The 17,108-nt window shown below is 33.6% G+C and overlaps 1 protein-coding gene across 4 annotated transcripts in view; it reads left to right on the top strand.

The window, feature by feature from the left end:
- MESR3 (misexpression suppressor of ras 3) overlaps positions 1-17,108 on the top strand; it is a 126,374-nt gene that overhangs the window by 15,657 nt on the left and 93,609 nt on the right. For all 4 annotated transcript variants that reach the window (XR_011395072.1, XM_070106283.1, XM_070106282.1 and 1 more), the window contains exon 2: positions 547-622. The gene's annotated coding sequence lies outside the window, so the exon portion shown is untranslated. The remainder of the gene's footprint in view (positions 1-546; positions 623-17,108) is intronic.

The raw sequence follows: 17,108 nt of genomic DNA, 5'->3' as shown, positions 1-17,108 counted from the left end.
CTTCACAACGATTGTGAGAAAAATCATTTGATGGTGATGGTGAATAATAATTATTCGTTTTATTCCAATTTACACTATATTTTTACATAAAGTACATATTTTCGCTATCGTCTTTAAGTATAATATGACATACAAACTGAACAATAGAAAGCAAGTTCTTGTATAGAAAAGTTTTTTATTTGACAAAGTATCTTGACGAAATTTTTTTAGATCGGACCGCTACAGCATATTACATAGCTACCATACAAATTGACCTACCAAAATCTTGTATGGAATCTTTTGTATTTGTGTAGGGTATTATAGCTTCTTTTTCCGTGGGACTGCCGGAAATGATTGGGATAACAAAAAGTTTGATTAAAATATTATATTTATATTTATTATTTATTATTTATTTATTTTTAAATGAAAAAAAAAAATATACTTGTATATATATATAAAATAGGCCGCTATTTGCTCGACGAAACGCATGTAACCATTTAATGCAAATCTCAAACCGGTTATATATTTAATAATCATACAATGTATTTTATCTACTTTATATTCCAGATTAAATTTCTATAACTGCACGAACGAAAATCAAGCAAATACATCGGATCAACGCTCGTTTTACTTTTGCTACTTGGTAAGTGAATAACTTTAAAATTGCTCACATTTATTTACGTAGCATAAATTAATATAAGTGGAAAAGGAGCTAAAATGGTTTTTTCCGCCTAACATTGTGTTATAATACAATATTTACAACCTAGGATGGCAAGGAACTGGTTACTGCCGTCCCTAAATAAAAGCGTCGAGTGGCGCGTTTTTTTACCGCTCAGCGTTAACATATACAATTAACAAAACAAAACAAAATAAAACGAATTAATTTATTTATAGTACTTACATCCATTTGTACAAGCATTAAACATCGCGCTTCGAGAAATTTTTCAGAAAAGTTAAAATTTTTTCGATTTCTGCCAACTTTACTTCTTAAAGCGCTGTCAAAATCTAATTTTTCTACGGTTAGCATTGTCGCCGTGTTTAGTTAGGTATGCGCCATACAAAATCTATGGGCATGAGCAATTTTTGACAGTAATTTACCGCTGCCGCTTTTATTTAGGGACAGCAGTTAGCTTGGTACTAGCGCTAATCGGGTAAAAATTTTGACAGCTCAATTAAATTGCAGCATTTGTTTTCGGCTCAGTTTTACATAATAGCCGCTGGATACAATTTGTCCAAAATTTGCCAATACTTTCTTGCTGCTTTATACCGACACTTTAACGAATAAATATCATTGAATTGAAGTAAAAATGACTTTGATCTCAGCTTAAAGTCGAATGTACTTAAAATTATTAATTAATCATATTATATACAGTTCTCTGTTTACATAAATATGTACATAATATACCAAAATACATTTGATCGTAAATTGCTACTTTCAGAACCGCTGATTGTACATTTAGACTTTCCGCTTTAGCAAACGATTAGGGTTAATGACTTAATATTGCAGCGAAGTAGCGAATAATAATGTATCATATATATTTTTTTCCGTTTTACTCTTTAGAAGAAATACTGTGGAACTTCAACAGGAAACATAAATTGCTAATAGCATATGATCTCAAGAAAAACTTTTATTGGAAAATGAACTCACCACAGACTAAAGCTCTAATATTGTACAATTTTATATATCTAGATTTACATACACAGATTTGTTTTGATAAAAAAAAAACGAATTTTCAAACTTGCATAGTTAAACAATGAACATATCTTCCGTTCATGACTTCAGAAACTAAAGAATTTATTTACCAAATGAACCTCAAAAAAGTAACGCAACGAAGCTGTCGTAATCTAATTTTCTATTATTCTGGATTTAGTTTAGGAACTTGCTTACGTACTATAAGAAAGTAACTAAGTACCTATATTATTTAAAAGCTTCAAATCAGGGAATATTTACAAAGCTGAAAGTAAAGGGGTTAAAAAAACGTTAACTTCGGCTGCACCGAAGCTGTAGTACCCTTCACAGGTACATTTTTTATAGCTAAAAAGGGGAAAAAAGATCCATATTCTGATTTTGATCGGCCGGTTTGTAGGCAGCTCTAAGCTATATGGGTCCGATCTAAGCAATATGTTAGGAGATTGTAGCGTTGCTGCAGGCAATAATCGATATCAAATTTGTGAAGATATCTTGTCAAATAAAAAAGTTTTCCATACAAAGACTGGATTTCGACCGATTAGTTTGTATGGCAGCTATATGCTATAGTGATTCGTTATCGGCGATTTCGTAAATGAGCAGCTTCTTCGGGTGAAAAAGACGTGTGTAAAATTTCAGATCGATATCTGGAAAATTGAGGGACTAACTAGTTCGCGTGTATCAATTGTGGTCGAAAAGTACCACTTCTCCAAAATTTTAAGAAAAATTTGGTGTTTTTCGTTTCGTTTATGATCAGATATTTTAATTATGAACTAGTAATTTTCTTGATCTATGTACACCATGTTTATTTGACAGGATTCCCAATATATTCATTAGTACGGATTTATAGCAATAATCAATATGTCCAAAAACATCTTTCCTAAAACGAAAAGTTTCAGTTTTCCCAACAGGGCATTTCAAGTTCAAGCAGCGCAGAGCAAGTAGGTATGGTAAGTAACTTGAAATTGTTAAGCATTGTGCTCCGCATGTGTAAACCGGTTCACAACAACCGAAAATGCTGAAAATATTATGCTTTTCAAGTGTCTTGCAGATTCTAACGAAGAAGTCAAAACGAAGAAATGAACTTTGAGAAGAGCAAGCTAAATAAAATTCTATGAAAATATCACAATGCAAAAAACCTGAAATGATATAAAATACGAACAAGTCTTGCAGAAAAGCATTTCTTCGGTAAACGGCGAAATATGGTGTTCTGCTTTATCTCGGAATGCTGTACGGGATGTTAACTGTGATATAACCGTGTAGCCGCGCGTATCTTTTATTTACCATTTACCGAAAGAATGTTAGAACGTTGCAATCAAAAAATTCGTTGACGGCGATGAGTTGTTGCGCTCGGTTATTGAATTGCCTGCCACACATTGATGGCACATACATTTAGTTTTGCCTAAAGTGCTATGTTTCCATTTATCTATTTATCTGTGATGTTGTCGTTTTTGACTTTTTTCATATTTTCAACTGAACAACTTTACACAACGAAACTTTTTGCACAACACTGTACATACATACTTATTTGTTTACTGAAGGTTTATATTGAGTGCTAAACGAGTATTGTACCTTATGGAATGCTGTTGCTTTTGTTGTAAGCCATTTACGAGTATTACGTAAGTCTGCCTAAGAGCAACTCATCTGAAACGTTATTAACTGACATTGCTCTGGTTCATTAGATTGCTATCCGCTCATACGCTCTTGTCCCTTTCATCACTGAACTTTGTTGGTTTTTTACAACCTTTTTTACCGTAATATATTTTGATTATTTGCCGCAATTTGAAGTTGGTTAACCACATGCCAAGAGTGGCCGGGAAGAACCAAGCAAACGTCTGACAGTGAACCGCACGAAGTTTATGTGAAGTAAATGGAAAAACTAAATGAAAATGCTCAAAATGTTCGGCTCACAAATTGGACTTTATTTTTCACTTGTCTCGTGGGTTTTAAGAAATAAGAAATAAGCGATATTGAGATAATAATTTGAAGCAATTTTTTAGGTTGGTTAGGCAATTTTTTCCAACGTTCTTCTTTTGCCACACTTTATTTACTTGCAATCAAGTATAAACCTATTTATGTGTGGAATAAGTTCAATTGTTGTGTTGTTGCTTTAAGGAAAGGTTTTTTAACATTCGATTGGTTGTTTTTTATTTATAGACATGATAGCCCCAAATCCGCATTTGTGCTTCTCGGCTAATGCTGAGAGGTTTTCACTTCCTGGTGGTGGTCGCCGTTACCCCTCATAACCCTTTGTAATATACTCAAGTATTCACTGCGGTCTTTTTTGTTTTATAATACTAGTCACTATCACTTGATTACAAAGTATGCACGTACATACACACATGCATACCTCCGCTCAGTCATAACATCAAACATTGCCTCAATGAATAAAGTGAAATATTTGGGCCATACGAAAGATAACAAAGTTTACTTAAGATAGCATAGCTTGCATACCTATCACAGTCACCGGTGTCAACACCGTTGTCGTGCTTGTTGCCGCCTGTAGAACACTGCATGAGAGTAAGCATGCGTGCAGGCGATTCTATAACTCGCGGACGCCATTAAAAGCGCCCGAACGCACATACGCACCCACTTGCTTACAAGGCAAGCAAAGTTATGAGCTTGCTTAAGTGCGAACCTAAGAAGTGTGTAAATTGAAGGCAAATTGAAAATCACCGCTAAAGTTGGTTGCATTGAAAGGTTGATAGCTTATGCTATGTATGTGTTGGTTGTAGTTTACCATAAAATAATTGTCTATCTACCATGGCGTAAGGTGGAAATCTTTGAAAAAGTTATCGAATTACTTTCATGTGTATTTAAGTTTCAAATTAATTTTGTTCTTACGTATCTTCAATATTAAGGTTCAAGTGTATATATATAGGTATTCACAGATATATATTCACAGATATTAATTTCATTTATATATTGATAAATAATAAAAAAAAAATGTTAACTTCGGTTGCATCGAAGACCTTCACATATGCATTTTTATACCCGAAACAGGGTATATTAAGTTTGCCACTTTCTATGAAAAAATGTTTCGGAGATTATACCGTTGCTTTAGACAATATAAGTATATATATATATTTTTTTTCTTTGCCAGAGTTCCTAGGTGGAACACAGGGCCTCGATAATTTAAGTTTATTTAATGTTAGAAATTCGATTTGTCTACAGTAACAGCCTGTTTCCTGCAATTCTGCTTCGACTTGTCGCCTCCACTTATTGCCTGTTCTCCCTCGTCTGCGGTTCCCTTAAGGATTCCATTCTAATGCTGTTCTTGTGATGTCGTCTTGGGGCTTACGTTACCTGTGCCTGATCTATTTCATTTACGGCGATGTATTTAATTGTAGACAGGTGTTTGTTTGATTAGCTTTACTTATAACGTTTGGCAGTAATATCTGCGTAATCTTGCGGAGACAGCGTGACTGATTTTGCATTAGCATCGAATATTTTCAACTTCGTGCGTCTTGATATATACGTTGCTCTCCATACCTTGTCTAGCACACCAAATGCGGCGGTGTATGCTGCTAACTCGCCGGTTTTTGAAATAATGCTACCGAGATAATGGAATTCATCCACTTCTTCCAGCGGTCTGCCAGTGATCTGGAGGTGGTGTTGATTCTCATTGCCTTAGTCTTTATGACGTTAATTTTTAGACTGGTTTGTGCCCCAACGTTGCTTGCCGCTTGAAGTTTTGGTGATATATCTGAATATTTATGTGACAGTAGACAGATGTCGTCAACATAGTTTAGATCTTCCAAACGGTCATTCAAACCTGATTCAATACCTGCGCATGCTTCTCGCATTACAGGGTCAAGCACTAAGTTACATAAGAGCGGTGATAAAACACAGCCTTGTCTTACACCAGTTTGAACTTCGACGCTATTATTCAATAAGTACAATTCCGTTATGAGGGAGATCATTTTTTCTGGCACCTCTTTGCATGCAAGGGCTCGCCATATTGCATCATGTTTTAGAGTGTCGAATGTGCTTTTTCAAAATCGATAAAGCAGAGGTAAAGTGGGCGAAAACCAGCTTGTTCTCTTCGTAGCCTTTGCATCAGCGAGTTGGATACTCGTTTGTGGACTACATTATTTCATTTACCACGCTAAGCAGCGTGATACCTCCTTCTTTAAGCTTAGTTGGTATTTTTCCGAATGCGAGCACTTATCTTGATGGACAGTGAATACATAATCAGAAAAGTTTCGGTTTTCCCTTCGACCTCATGCAGATTCTTCGCTTCACTTCATTTTTAGCGAGCACTACTTCAATAAATTCTTAAGCACCCACGAACCTTAAGTCCGGCAATGAAATTTGGATTTACATTTTATTTTATAAGCTCTCGGAAAGTTATTTATTAAAAATAAATGCCACAGAATAACTTTTCGACGGGTCGCTAAATTGGAAGGCGCGGGGCCGCTACAAGCTTACGGCGCTGAATCCATAGAGGACACAAAAACACTTAATCCAATTTCTCTTTCACTTCACTTCAATAACGCTGTAGTTGGCCCTTTTACTATACAGATGTATGCTTATATATATTTATTTATATATTCATAACTGCTGTACAAATAACTTGAACGCGGCGGGAATGACCTCTGTCGACGGCCGACTTCAAAGCCGGCATCCAGCTCAATGCATTCAAAGTGAATTGGGTCATTATGTGGCACAGGTCAACGAAAGATGCCAACACAAGTGCATGACTGTAAGTATATTGAACAGTGTATCGATAAAAGACGGGACAGACAGAAGCCTCCAAATGACAGCGCAAAGAATATCGCATAAGCCGCTTAAAAAACTTAAAAAGAACTAGTTCAGTGAGGCAGGCAGATAGTAGAGATGTTTGTACAAACAATATGAGTATTGTACATATGAGTGTAGGTATATACAAAAACAAAAGTGTGTGACACAGTGAGTCAAGTGGTTTTGTGCAGCTTTGGTAGAAGCGCGTCTCTCGGAGCGGAAATGCGTCACGAAAAAGCGGTGGGCATAATAGCGAGTTAATATTGACAGTTACAAAATGCTTCAGTTACATTTGTAGAATACATAAAAACGTATTGCAAATACCGTTGTAATGGAATACAACAAATGCACAAGCTTCAAAAGAAGTCAAAAGAAGTATACAAAAAGTGTAGAGAAACTAATTTTCACTTGTCGAACGCCTAGAAACTCGTATATATGACGTATGTGTGTTTATTTATATAAGGTACTCAAAAAGTTTAGACTTGTACTCGTATGTATATTCTGGGTCAAGTTCACTGAGTTTATATTGCTAACAAGTTTGGTATACTTTGTTCTACAAAGCACTTTAAATAAATATATGGACAAGTCAACAGCCGTTGACAACTTGAAAATGTGTATGGAAATCATTAAATTCTATAATTATTCCAAAATCATATACAAATGCGTAGCATGTAAAAATAAATACAAGCTGAAAACAAGTTTTTTCAAGTCTACCCCGGCCATAAAACTCAAAGAACTCCATTCTTCTCTCGATTCTCCCCACGCATATTTCGCTTGAAAATAAATAACCAACATTTTTGTAGTTCTGAAAATTGAGTTCGCTTTACATTTCGAAATTTTTTTAAGTACAACTTAAGTTTTTGGAAGTGCTTATGAGTTAATTAGTGCGTCTTTCGGCAGGCTTCCACTTTTAAAATTGCAAGGGCGAAATGTATTGCACAATTTATTTGTCAACGAGCATATGATGCTTTTGTTAATAGTTACATATGTGTGTGTAAAGTTTCGTGTTTTGAATATTTTAAATTTGAGAAAAATGTATAAACCTTTGGAGGCTTACTTTGGTACTTTGGTGGTACTGATTGTTCGCTTTCAGGTACTAGAATGAGTTTAAAGTGCTCTAATGAAATTTTCTCAAAGATATTAATATTGTCAGATATTAATATTGTCAGGAGTTATCCCGCTACATATCGCCTTACTCATTTTTTTTGGTAAATCAACTCTTATACAAAACCGATACTGAAAAAGGTGTATTTGAATATGAAGAGAACGGTAAACGTTTGTTCAACTTAAAGCAACAGAAATATATTTATGCAAAATTTTTAAAAATTTTGGAGAAATGTCAGTGTTTGTCGTATAATGTAAACACACTCTATACGAAACATCTGTCGGGTTTTAAAGTAGATTTAAGACACTCTTCACAAATAAAAAAGGACGTAATCGTTCAGTTTGTATGACAGCTACATGCTATAGTGGTCCGATATTAATGGTTTCGACAAATTAGCAGCTTGTTGGGAAGAAAAAAACATGTGTCGAATTTCAGATCGATATCTCATAAACTCAGGGACTAGACGCACATGACTAAAACAATTCAGCTCATTACGCTGAACATTTATATATTATATATACTTTATAGGGTCTCCGACGTTTCCTTTTGGGTGTTACAAACTTTATGTATACATAAGAACATTCAGGATTAGTGAAGATATTAATTTTCATTTGAGGAGATAAGTTTTGGTTGGAAATCGATATAACACTAATTTTTGTTGGGTAAATTCTGATTATTCTTCTGAAAAAATATCGCAAACTTAATACAACGATGCTGCTGCTTCCGCACTTGGATTAGGGAAGTTTACTCAGACTAGCTAAAATTCAGTTCATATATGGGAAACATTATTGAATGTAGAAATAACTAAGCTCTGATTTCATTTGAAGCTCTCAAATAATATGGTACACTAAGGAGATTTTTAATAATTTAAGGTTCACCCTAACCTTATCAGACAATTATATATTCGTCACTGGGAGCCATGTATTTATTTTTAAATGTTGACGTATATTTATAATTGTAATAAGAGTAATTAAAAGCGATACATGTCGATAAAAGTGATGTTGCTTGCTACGAATGCTGTCAAAGTTTTCTGTTATATTAAGTACATACAATTTTACATATCTACATGTATCTTTGTGTCAGTGCATAATTAAAACCTATATTATTTTATCTGTACACACGCTCTTCTTTAAACTGATTTTCTTATAATTATACACTCATCTATATTTCTTGCCTTTATTTTGTTTTTCAATTATTAAATTTACATATTGACACAGATAGACAGACTTCCTGGCGGATGCACATACACATAACATATTCGCAAATGTGGGCAACGTGTTCATTAAATTCTGCTACCAGCAAGAGCATAATAAAATCGCTGCCGATTTTCGTGCCGAAAATATTTTATTCATTATTTTTTTCTTGAGATGGTTGTTGTTTTAGTTTTGCTTATCTTCGTGAGAGTTGCTTCAATGAAGCGGAAATATCTGCGATAATGGCGTCTTCGCAAGTTATTTGTGGTTTGTATGTTATGTAGAGATTATTTTACTATAACTGTTGTTTTATATTTACCAGAGAAAGCATTCATTCCACAACAAGTACATTGAATCTATTATGAAATCGGTAAAGACTGTGGGGGTGTTACGGCGCCAAGAAGTAGGCTGCTATCAGAGAGAGTAGCTTGATTTTGTTAGAAGGCAAAATGAAAACAAAAAAAAACCGTTAACTTCGGTTGCACCAAACCTATAATGCCCTTCACAAATAGAAAATATTTGTTACACAAACTTTATTTTGATCGGCCAGTTTGTATGGCAGCTAAATGCTATAGTGGTCCGATGTGAAGAATTTTCTCGTAGTTTGCTCTATTGATTTCGGCAATAACCCATGCCAAGTTTTATGCAGATATATTGTCAAATAAAAAAGTTTTCCATACAATCACTTGATTCCGATCGTTCAGTTTGTATGGCTGCTATAAGCTATAGTGGTCCAATATCGGCCGTTCCGACAAATGAGGAGCTTATTAGAGAAAAGCGGACGTGTGCAAAATTTCAGATCGATATCCCAAAGACTGAGAGACTAGTTCACAAATAGACAAATGGACAGACGTACAGACAGACGGACATTGCTCAATGAATTAAGCTCGTCATGCTCGTTTATAGGGTCTCCGACGTTTTCTTCTAGGTGCTACAAATTTCGTGGCAAACTTAATATACCCTGTTCAGGGTATAATAATATATTTCGGAAAATTAAGGAATGACTGTATTAGCAAATATCATTAAATTTAAAATTATTCGACAAACTTTGTTGATTTAATGTATTAAGTTTTCGATAAACATCCGTTATAATAAATCATTACATACTGTTGTTAACAGTCATATTTAATGATCTCTGCATCTGCATATATGAATATTATTTTCAAATATTACCCAAATTATAACTTCGATGTTAGAAAATTACCAAATAATAACCGAAATGTTATGATGCATATATTTAAAAGCCTTACTGAATTTAAATTACTGGAAACTTTGGCGTGGAAAGGCTTATTTGTTGTTTTAAAATATTTCCACTGAAATACTGTGCACATTTTATGCAAGCTAGCGACTGTAGTTCTTATTTTTGTGTTGTAAATTACTTTTTCTACTTCCGGTGTTTGGATAAAGTATACAAGTTTTGTAAATAAGATTAAAAAGTTTGCCTTGGATTGTTGCAATTTTCATTTGAAACAAGTGCCTCGAGATAAAACACCTACATGTGCACACACATCCATATGTACATGATTATACCCGGCAGTAAGTCGATATAGTTGAAAGCTACCGCAAGGTTTCTTTTATCGAATTGTCTTAATATAAAGGCTTAAATAGCCTGTCTTTTTAGAATGTGTCCTGCGCTGTGATAATTCAAAAATATGATTTCATAATCCATTAGAAATTCTTTTAATGAAATAGACAAACATACACAGAAAAAAAAATTTCCTTTGCCCGATTGAGTCTTTTTTAAATATAAAAGATATCGCTCATTGCATTATTATACTTTAAAAATACATACTATAAAGTTTAAATTATCAAAATGTAGTTTTAAACTGTTTGAACTACAGCGCGTCTACTTTAGTATCTTTGATAGCCAACACTTAGATTTTTACTAATTGTGTGTTCAGGGCTGGTTAAAGAATTGCATCAAGTCACTTTGTGATTAGATGAGTATGGATGACAGGAATCGTACAGGACGCAGGAGTTCTAATTTTATGGCTTCACAAAGGACTGCATATTAGTCTAAGTGCGATCTTTGGATCAGCAATATTTTCACTGAAGAAATGCTCAAATATTTTAAATTTTAAACCCTTATCAACTACAAGGCAGCTAGTTCCTAACGAAATTAATACAAGGGTTTTCACACATATTGGAAAGGAGCAACATATTTATGTGAGTTTCAACTGCTCCAATCTGCTCGATTTTTGCACTAGTTGGTTAGTTAGTGCGGACCCGGCGCTTTATCTAACTGTTTCTTGTTCCTTCTTTTGCGTGTTTCTATGCATATGTAAATACATATACACATGGCTACATGGATTACTTGTTGTACTTTGTGGCACCTTGGCTTACAGTTTATGTTCTCGTTTGAGTTTTTATTCACATGTGTACCACACGCCCACCAATCAACACCAAATTGCCAGCACACCTGCTCCAAACAAGCGCCCATAATTACTTGCTTCTATGTAACTAACTGTAATACTTCTTAGTATAGACGCCAAGTATACTCCGGAATTATGGCATATTAATTTTAGCGAATTTTGCTAGGAATATTGCTTTGACGACACAAGTGTGCAGGGATTGCTGTTACGTGCAATAAACACACACCTTTTATTTATAATGTATTACATAAAATTATATAAGTATTCTATGTTTACGCTTTGTTTAACTTTGATATTAACATACTGTGATTTTTCCTACTTCAAAAATAGGCTCTACTAAATTTCGAATTTTTTCGTGGGTGAATTCGGATTGATTGATGATGCTAGAATGAAAAGAAAAGAAATAAGATTTAGAAATTTAATAGGGATTCAAATATATTCGCTAAAAGCTATTGAGCGAACCTTTATCAGTGTTTGCTTATTTAGTTGGTTGTCAATGTCAACACTGAGATCGACGAGTCTATAAAATACTTGTATGAGTAATAGGGGAATATTCAGGTAGTAAATTTTGTTGATCAATTCAAAGGTATGTAAGTAGATCTTCTTAAGGTCTTGTTGTCGCGTAATCCCACAGTGGCCTATTTTTAATGAAATATCCTCACTTTAAGAATTAGGTCTGGGGGAGGTTAGAGTACGAGTAGAATGTCAATTGCAATTCAATTGCACAATTAACCAAGAATTTTCTTCATATTGTCAATGAAGAGACCAAACCGAATTTAAATAGCCAACAACTTAGTCATTTGTCAGCCAAATTTACCACACACAAACAATTGCTATGTCAATTTACTTTTATATTTGCCTATAATTAATACATTCTATTGATGGTATCATGAATTTTTCTTACATAAGCTTTTACCGACACTTTACGTTCCCACTAACTTTTTGTCAAACGTCTAGGTTGTCACCCTTATATATATATAGTATGTGTAAAGACAGTAGATTAATTATCTCTCACTTATTTGGTGAATATTATAATCAAGTCAATAAATGTCAATAAGATGATGTTGATAGACTCTTACAAGTATTTTACAAGTTGCAACTGTTTTTATTCCGTTGTCAAGGTAGCACAGGCATGTACCTATGTATATATCTAGTCATATGGAATAAATTTAGCTTGGAAAATATGTGTGGTTTCAATAGATAGAGGGGCATACAGACGGACATGGCTAAATCGACTCAGCTCCTTATGCTGATCCTTTATATGTATATATTACATACATATACTTTATATGGTCTCCGACGAGTCTGAGTGTTACAAACATCGTGGCAAACATAATTTACCTTATTCAGGGTACAAAATTTGGCTTTAAGGGTAGTTACTCTTAAGCTTTCAGGTATTTTTATACTCTCGCAACTTCTTGCTACAGAGTATAATAGTTTTGTTTACCTAACCGTTGTTTGTATCACCTAAAAATAATCGAGTTAGATATAGAGTTATGTATATATAATTGATCAGGATGGAGAGACGAGTTGCAATCCGGGTGACTGTCTGTTTGTCCGTCTGTCCGTGCAAGCTGTAACTTGAGTAAAAATTGAGATATCTTTATGAAACTTGGTACACATGTTTCTTGGTACCGTAAGACGGTTGGTATTGCAGATGGGCGCAATCGGACCACTGCCACGCCCACGAAATGCCATCTATCAAAAACAAATAAATTGCCATAACTAAGCTCCGCAATAAGATACAAGCCATCTGTAGTTAAAATTTTTTTTTAAAGAGGGCGTATAAAATGTTCGATTACATCCGAACTTAGCCCTTTCTTACTTGTTAGTTTTAGTTTATAACTTATTAGTCGTGCATAAGCCTCTGATTATAAAAGCAATAAAATTGCAGTTTTATTGTTATTACATTTCGAATTTATAGCTATGTATGTATGCGTTTATGGTATACTCTAGGTATATACGGTACTTAATTGTATATAAATTGAATAAAAAATTTACACTTGCCTAATAAAATCGTTATTGAGTTATTTCTGTTTTCTAACCAGTTATTTCACAGTTGTATTTCAGTGTACTCACTGATAGAAATGAGTAAATATGTGTAGATGTTGTAGACAGTTGTATGCTTGTGTACTTTTGACAAAAAAATATTTAATTTACTATTTATAACTGTTTTGTTATTGAGTATAATTGCTGTCACTTGGATGAATTTGAATGCTTGTAAAGTTGATATGGTAGGTATAACTGGAAATAGATTCAAGTCAACACTAGTAAATGCGAGGTTAGTTTTATATAGCTTTAGAACAATTTTTAATATTATTGACTTACATTAATCTTAAAAAAACTTTCGAAGGAAAGTTTTATTTTTGAAAAGTTGTGCGTGAAGTTAATAATTCAAATTCGACGATACACAAATTGTCAGTATTAGTATTCAGTTTTACGTGATCCAAGTTCCGCGAAAAACGCCAGAGTCTCTAACTCTCTTTTAAACTTCCATTTCAAATAATTACTCCACTGATATGAATATGCTAGTGATTAACGTGACACAAGTAATCACTCAAGTACTCATTAATATTAAGTATTCAACCACCGATCGGTTGACGAAACCGGGACGCATACTGCGGTGTGAATAATGCAGGAAACCCATAAAATCACATAAATAGAAAAATTTTCATTTAAATTGTGTACTATAAAACGGTAATTCTATACACTTGTATATCGTCTTTTAAATACATGTTATTCTTCGTTCAAAGTATAGCTATGAACTATGAAATATTATATACATAGATTATATTATTATATTGGATTTATAAGTAATTTTTTGTGTTAACCATGAACTTATGGCTCAAAATTTGCTTTGTCTACCCTACAGTTAAATCAACAGTTGGAAATCAAAGCACAGCCCTATAGACCCCACGTCTTTTTATGCAGTTTTTGAGAAAATTTGCCATAGTAATGCATATAGTTTTTATGTCTTCAGAAAGAAGGGATTTCAGCAAATATAAAGTTTACTGGCATTGAAAAAAAATCTGATATGTTAACGTAAAAATTTTTAATTGAAAATTAGGGTTTTTTCCGAAATTAAGTAAAAAAAAGAAAAATATATTTATTTAAAATAAAACAAGTAAGGAAGAGCTAAGTTGGGGTGTAACCGAACATTTTATATTCTTGAAACTTGCAAGAATCAAATGCCTTCAGATATGGCAAAACGTTATATTAAAAAATGTTGCGAAAGAATCAAACATCCATTTGTCGAAGAAATCGTGAATAAATTACAATCAAATTTGGTATCATCTTGACTTATGGTATATAGAAGATCATAAACTTAAGAGAGACAGACTTAATTGTATTGCTATATTTTAGTTCGCCACAGCTAAAATTATATTAAAAACATATTCAAATGAGATATATGTGTGCGATAGTAACTCGACCGAAGAGGCTAAATTTAATATATATTACATTATATTAGGAATATGACCAATAATATATATTTCATTCTATTCAGCGCTAAACCACTTAATTTTAAAGAAAACTTGTCCATTTAATTTCATTAAAATATCACACGGTTTAACCAACCTAAACGGTTAAAAGATAGGTAGAAAGACGGAAATCATTATACGTGGTATATTGGCGATAGCATTATTGCATTAATTTTGACATTGCTCAGGTAAACTCGAGAACATATTTTGCAATTTTATATATAAATAATACTCACTGACCAACATATTCGGTATAAAAATTTGTTGTTTAGTGTAGGGAGTTGAAGGTAGTATTGATCCAATTTTTGCCAATACCACATACGACTAACATGGCACAGACTAAAGAAATGCGCTCAGGGTTTCATTAAGGTACCTCACATACCATCATTAGAATGTTCTAAAATCCTGATATTAGCTATGTGGGCAAGTTTTCGTCCAATTTTATCTATTTTAAGTACAAAGATACACTGTTGTTAGAAAAACACGATCTCTAATTTTTATTGAAATAACTCATATATTGGTTGATATATGCGGTATAAAGTCACCCGAAAGTTCGAAAATCTTTATATTATATTAGCTACTTGGGTGCTAAGGGAAGTATTGAGCCGATTCAATCCACTTTGGACATTAAGGCATACTATTATTAGAAAAGGACTCTCTCCGAATTTCAATTAAATAACTCACACAATATCTAAATGATATTTTCGGTAAAAAGTCAACAATAGGTTGGGCTCCGCATATTTGATACCTAGGGGCTTGAACAGTTTTGATTCGATTTGGTAAATTTTTGATCATAAGGTGGCACACTTTAAAGGCACTCTTCGTGCAAAGTTTTATACCGTTATAATAATTGATGCTTTATTTTTTATACTGGAATATGAATGATCAGATCGGTGCACTCTGGTACATTTAGTTATTGATCTATCATACTTTTAGTGGTTTTTAAGAAAACCGTTATATAGGGAGTATACATACAAACAAATAGGTGAAGCTAATAAAAGCGTTTTAAAAAAAAAATTAGTTAGATTATGCAGCAAACCTGCGGACAAATAAAATAACTGATTATTAATTCGTTCTATAAGATATTGATAATATTTCTCCAACAAATTTGATTCCACGAGTTTCCTAGTTGAAAACTGATATATTTCCTGACTAGTTGATGCATCACTCAAGAGTATATTATACGTATATGTGAGTGTGTGTATGTGTATATAGCGCTTTTGTTTTTTCAAATATTAACACTTCATTGCCTTTTAAATGTGATACGTATTTATGCACCAAGATTGTGACTTTTATGTTCAAAAAGTAATGCGCTTATGGATAAGTACACAATGCGTGTTTACATGCGTGATTATACTTACTATATATGTATATACATGTTCGTATGTGTGTGCATACAAGTGTTGATTATGCTCATCGCCCAATGTCGTTCAGTTACTTCACTAAAAGATAATAAAAATAAAGGCATTTTTAGCCGCACTCGAGGGCTGTAAGTATGTGCTTCAAATAGAAGTATTATCGCAATTTACATTCTTCCCGGCTGAGTCAGACAACGCTAACTCTTAGAAGGCAAGAGACGGCTGTATAAAGCGCCTTGTTATACTCTTGCAACATGTTGCTACACAGTATATTAGTTTTGTTAACGTAATGGTTGCTTGTAACACCTAAAACTAATCGAGGGAGATATAAAATTCTATATATATAATATATGATCAGGATGACATTACGAGTTGAATTCTGAGTGACTGTCTGTCCATCCGTCTGTCCTTGCCAGCCATAACTTGCTTAAAGATAGAGATATCTTGATGAACTTTGATACATATGATGGGTATCGGAGTATGAATGGGTATCTGTGGTTTAAAACTTTTTAGAAACTGGGCTTGGTCCCATCCTGTAATAAGTTTGATGTGCCTATCTCACAAACCACGTCTATTCACCATATAGGTCATGTTGAATACCTTTAAAATTCCGATGTTTCAATAAGTAAATGCGTCAGAGAAATTAAATTTGACAACCAAATTATTGCGGAGGGTTTCATGGGAGCAGGTGTAAAAATTGCACCTTGGGTGAAATCCCATATCTCAGGAACTAATTCACCAATTTCTACCAAATTTTCCGCATAAAATTATTTTGACTTTGTTATGCTACGTTGCGAAAATAGGTGATATTGGGCTACACCCAAGCTAACATCCCATGTAACAAATTTTATATTCCGTATGATTCTTTCCATTTACGGTGTATACATAAATCTCGTGCCAATGACGTTTTAAAAAAATGTATTTAAGTTATATCATGTCCAAATTAATATTTGACCCTCGGTGCCTATGACTGACTTTTTACCGAAAATATCGTTCAATCTGTGAGGTAACTTAATGAAAGTCTGTCGTGATAGCAAAAATTGATAACATGGGTTCAATACTTCCCCTAACCCCATATATCTAATAGAAAGATTTTCGAACTTCCTCTTGACTTTATACTACATATATATACTGATCAATATGAGATCGCCTTAGCCCCAATATACCTAATATACGAATTTAAAATTTCTGG

Source organism: Bactrocera oleae, chromosome 3 (genome assembly GCF_042242935.1).
Source record: "Bactrocera oleae isolate idBacOlea1 chromosome 3, idBacOlea1, whole genome shotgun sequence".
Taxonomy (NCBI): Eukaryota; Metazoa; Arthropoda; class Insecta; order Diptera; family Tephritidae; genus Bactrocera; species Bactrocera oleae.
Note: the sequence above shows the minus strand (reverse complement) of the source record. Positions and strands in the feature narration are given on the sequence as shown.